The sequence below is a fragment of the Eucyclogobius newberryi genome, unplaced genomic scaffold, assembly GCF_026437365.1.
Source record: "Eucyclogobius newberryi isolate DKJ021-1_F unplaced genomic scaffold, fEucNew1.0.hap1 SCAF_3, whole genome shotgun sequence".
NCBI lineage: Eukaryota > Metazoa > Chordata > Actinopteri > Gobiiformes > Gobiidae > Eucyclogobius > Eucyclogobius newberryi.
Genome location: NW_027315945.1, coordinates 16,886,265 through 16,891,783, shown reverse-complemented (window position 1 = coordinate 16,891,783; position 5,519 = coordinate 16,886,265).

Below are 5,519 nucleotides of genomic sequence, written 5' to 3'. Positions count from 1 at the left end.
TTTGCAGCCGAGTGTGAAGCGGCTGGGATGAGAATCAGCACCTCCAAATCCGAGGCCATGGATCTCGACCGGAAAAAGGTGGCTTGCCCTCTCCAGGTGGGTGGGGAGTCCTTGCCCCAAGTGGAGGAGTTAAAGCATCTCGGGGTCTTGTTCACGAGTGAGGGAAGGATGGAGCGTAAGATTGACAGGCGGATCGGTGCAGAGGCTGCAGCGATGCAGTCGCTGCATCGGACTGTTGTGGTAAAGAAGGAGCTGAGTCGAAAGGCAAAGCTCTCGATTTACCGGTTTACCGGAAGAAGGCGGATACAAGCGGACGAAATGAGTTTCCTCCGCCGGGTGGCTGCGCGCTCCCTTAGAGATAAGGTGAGGAGCTCGGCCACACGGGGGGAGCTCGGAGTAGAGCCGCTGCTCCTCCACGTCGAGAGGAGCCAGCTGAGGTGGCTCGGGCATCTATTCCGGATGCCTCCTGGACGCCTCCCTGGTGAGGTGTTCCGGGCATGTCCCACCGGGAAGAGGCCCCGGGGAAGACCCAGGACACGCTAGAGAGACTATGTCTCTCGGCTGGCCTGGGAACGCCTCGGGATCCCCCCGGAGGAGTTGGAGGAAGTGTCTGGGGAGAAGGAACTCTGGGAGTCCCTGGTTAGACTGCTGCCCCTGCGACCCGGCCCGGATAAGCGGAAGAAAATGGATGGATGGATTGAACTTTAAAAAGACTGAATTGCGGACTGAGTAGATTGACGCCCGCCAACCTAGATATCACTTTTGGCGCAAAATTAGACCAGGCATTTCCGAGTACACCCGAACGCGACCAATCAGATGCCTGCTTTCATCGAAATTAGATCACGGACACCGCTCGGGCCAATGAGAAGCGAGAATACAGCGAAGTGGCATGTCTGTCAAAACGAAACTTAAGCAATGAAAATGCCCCAAATTTGGCCAAATTACTACTTAAATCTTGATTTTGTTAAGGGAATTTGTGATAAAATGTAAATATATGATTATATTTCTGTGATGTATTTTATCTGCATAATAGTGATATGATGATATTTGCATATTATCTGCATCATTAGTCTAAGAGAAAAACGGCATGTGTTCAAAACTGCGTCATAAAGATGGTGCAAAGGAATGTTTACTCCAGGGAGGGGTGTAGCACCCCAGGGAGGGGTGTAACACCCCAGGGGAGTTTAGGTAAACATTACCCATGCTTTATCTCTAAGGAAACTACCAACTGTTGTAAAAGACAAGTGCCTTGATGTGAAGTTAATCAATGAGAATGTGACCCGCCTATTTCATAATTTGTAATAAAACCAACCTGCAAGAGAAAAAACGTCGTGGGACCAAGGAGGGCCATCGCGTTGCTTACAACAGCGTGATGGCCCGGCCCGGCGGTTTCTCCCATGCATGCTGCACAAAAAGTCTGACGTTTCTGTATCGTTTCATATTCTAAGTTGAATTGTGTTCTCTGTGTGATAAGGAATCGCATTGGTTTATGTCTAATTTCTTCACAGAATTTTGATACACGGCGGGCCCCCTCCTAATTCAAACCCCGGGCCCTCCGGCAATTTGAGTGCTTACGGGCCCCGGGCCCCCGTCTATTTCACATCCTGATGGATCTATTATATTATCTGGATAGGGCAGAAACTTAACCTGATAAGGACCGGTACGTTCACAAGATAATTTTTCAGGGGCCGGTTGAAGGGGGAAGAGCCTGTAACAACAGTGTAAAATGTGTACAAGCCCTTCTATACTTTTTTAATGCCTTATTACTTATGTTTGGTGTTTATTAGACTCATTGGCTCTATATGTTCATGGTAAAACATGTATAGAATATAGGGACATAGCAACAGACTATAAAACATTTGCCCCTGGGGACCGGTAGGAAATTGCCCGCGGCCCGGTTTTGGGCCCCGGGCCGGTGGTTGGGGACCCCTGGGATAGGGTATGCTATCGGCAGCATGTTGCAGACGCCCCCAGTGGCCAGTCCATTGGTACTGCAGCCAAAAAAATCGCGTGGCCCAGAAAGCGTTATACTGTAGAGCGCAATGTAATGAAAAACTGCTCGTGTTCGGCTGACAGGGACCTGGAGCTTTCAGAAATGTCAGATATAGCGGCAATTCTTACCTATTTTTGGGTCAATTACTTTTTCTCCGTTTAAAATTCTTTAGTTGTTTTTAAAACGCATTTTAAGCTGTTAGCTTCTGCTACGCTCTAGCGCGCCACTCTAACCGTGCCGTGAGCGAGCAGAAGTTCCATGAATCCATGATAAAAGAATAGATCATCAAACTAATGACCACCACTGATCTGAGAGCCGTGAATCTACTACTCAGAAGCGTTGTCTTGAAATGTTTATGCCTGAAAAACTAAAGAACGTAAGAAATGCTATGGAAGGAAAACTAGGTAATGGAATGTTTTGCCAGGTAAAAAATAATCAATGTTACGTTTCGTGTCCATCATGTTGCCTGTATTACACATCCGAGTAGCAAATACTGACTTAATAATGACTTTCAGCATGTTTTGCATGTAGATAGATAAACATGTCATCTGAATACATTTGACAGAATGATAGGCATTTGGCAGATAAAAAAATCAGTAATTTAATAAATCAATATAAGATAATACATTCCATGTATGTTTTATTTGTGATACACCACAAAACACTGAATAATAACAGTAAAATACTGACTGATAAGAGCCATGACAATAGATTTTGGTAAATACATCAGGTACATCCGCACATCAGGTTCTGTGCCAGGTGCGTAGGATAAAGGCGTACGTGACGCTAACTGTAATAGGGAAAGAAATCCCACACACTGTCTTACTTGCAAATACAAATTTATTAGTTAAAAATAATAATAATAATAAATAAATAAATAATATAATACTACTACTAATACCACTTCCAAACACTCACTAACGCACTCCTCCACCCATGCACGCCCCGTGCATACTAATTAGTAGTAGGAAAATGGAACATTATCGTTGTAAATGGGCGAAGCCCGTGCAAAAGTGCGCACTAAACGAGCACTTTACATTGGGATGACGACCGCGAAGTGCGCTCGTCATCCCTAGCGGTAGTCGTCAGAGACCGAAGCCGCACATTTTGCCAAGAATTCAAAATAAAATTGCTTTTTGAATGGTAAAACAAAGGGGAGAAGATGTGACAGCGTCACAGATTCAGCAGTAGGCGTAATAAAAGGACAATTGGGGTGCGTTAGCGCCCCCTTCTCTTGCGGCGTGGTGGCGGCGTGGCGAGGGCCGATCATTGCCGCTTGCGGCTATATTTATTATTATTATTATTCATGGCCATTTTGCCACAACTCGGGCATTTGTGACCCCCTGAACATAGATGAAAAGTCACATATGGGGACATAGACAAGATCGGCTTGGCCCGAACTCGAATAAAATGGAGGTTGCGAGAACGCCCGTTGCAACAGTGCCGACTAGTTCAAAAAAGAAAAAACATGATCCGCTTAATCTTTGGCCTAGGCACATGAAACTTGGAATAGTGATAGAGCTGCCTTTGACTAGTAAAACACCTGGCAGCACGAGTGCTTTATACCCATGTAAAGTGCCCGTTTACAACGATAATGTTCCATTTTCCTTCTACTGATTAGTATGCACGGGGCATGCATGAGTGGAGGAGTGCGTTAGTGAGTGTTTGGAAGTGGGCGAGCGCTTTGCACTACCTTACGGAACTAATAGGCCTCTCGTCAGCTTGTGGCGCTCGGGCCTAATAAGAAACCTGGAAAGAACAAAGACTCGTTGCATTCCATTCCATGGAATGGCTCGAGCCAATAATAATAATCATCATCATCATCATACATATAATATTAATATTATTCATATTGCAGTCTGTAATGTCTATGTCTCTGTGTTGGCCCTGCGACAAGTTGGCCACTGTCCAGGATGTACCCCGCCTAAGGCCCGAAGTCACTGGGATAGGCTCCAGTCACCCGCGACCCCAAAAGGGACCAAGCGGTAGAAAATGGATGGATGGATATTGCAGCTGCTGTGCTGCTCACTTCGGAATTATGGTAAGCTTTAGGCTACACATTTCACAAACTCGGAAAATTCTTTCTCAATTGGAGTAACATAAAAATAGGAGAAGGCCTATCAATTGAAATCAATCAATAAGGTAAAAATACTCAAATGTATTTGAAATGGGCTAAAATAAATATGAATAGGTCTGAAAATCTACCACTGGCCCACATCTGGGATGCTCCGTATGGCCCGTGCCAGTGTTGCCAGACCCGGCCCGACTCTGACTAACATATGAATTGTCATGCCAGAAGTTTTTTTTAAATTTTTGTATACGGTATATATTTTATGTGCGGCATATTAGACAATGCCCCCCAATCCTCTCACTGACTCCCATAAATAATAAGAAACATGCTTCTAAATAGTAGATTTCGTGTGGTACATTTGCTCATCTTTCCACTATTGACCTTATTCCCGCCACGTTTGGCACTTGTATTTTCACTTCCGGTCGAGTGGGAACTCGACCAGTGTTTATTTAAATGGAGAACAAGATGAAAAAATGCCTTTTGGATACATCTAGCATATTTACAGTAATGTGTATGCATTGTCCCTGAAATGAATAAATAAACAAGTCAAGAAATGCCGTCCATCTCCAGCGCAACAGTTTCCTATCAACATCAGACGTTCTTGTTTTTCACCAGTCAGCGTTGCAATAGTTTGCACACAAAGCTAAAAAATTGGTTAAGCTCATGACTGGTTAAACTCAAGGCCAGTAAACACAACAAAACATCTTATCTGCATTAGCTGCATTGGCCCGCTTACTTCACATTTTGCTGTATTATCAATAAGTAGTGTTTGCGGCACACATGCGCACCATCAAAATTGTATTTCTATCACGTTATAATATTTTCCATACGGGATATTGGGTGCTTATGTGGTCAAAGCCACATGAATTTATAAGATGACACAGGAGTTGTATAATCCCATCACAACTTAAAGTAACTTGAAGTGAAATAAAAATAAAAATTTGAAACGTCATCAGAGGCATGCAGTTTATGCCTGTATAGTAATGTATTTTAATGCAATCAAAATAATATTTTCATCCCTTAACATTATCTTAATTTTTTTTAAACTGAGATAGCTGCTGATTTTAAGAGGGATATTTTAATTTCCTTTAATAATATATTTTTTTGTTAGAAATAAGTGTAACCTTCACTTAATGCATAAACCCACTTTGAAGTCAGTAGTGCGTAGATATCATGGAAATATTTTTGGAATATTTTATTACAAAAGTAAATGTTTTTGCAGGAATTTCTTCCCAGCCGCAAGGGGGCAGTGTCGCCAAAAAGTAATAGCGGAACTTGCACAGTTTAAAGAATATACATAGATTATTTTAGCTGCTCTTGAATTTTCTTCCACATATATATGTCAAATAATGCAATACAAATAAAAATAATAACAACACATGGTTAATTTAAAATATGAATGTTGAAGAATATGACGTATTTACGCGGGAGGTCAAAGGTTACAGACAAAATGGC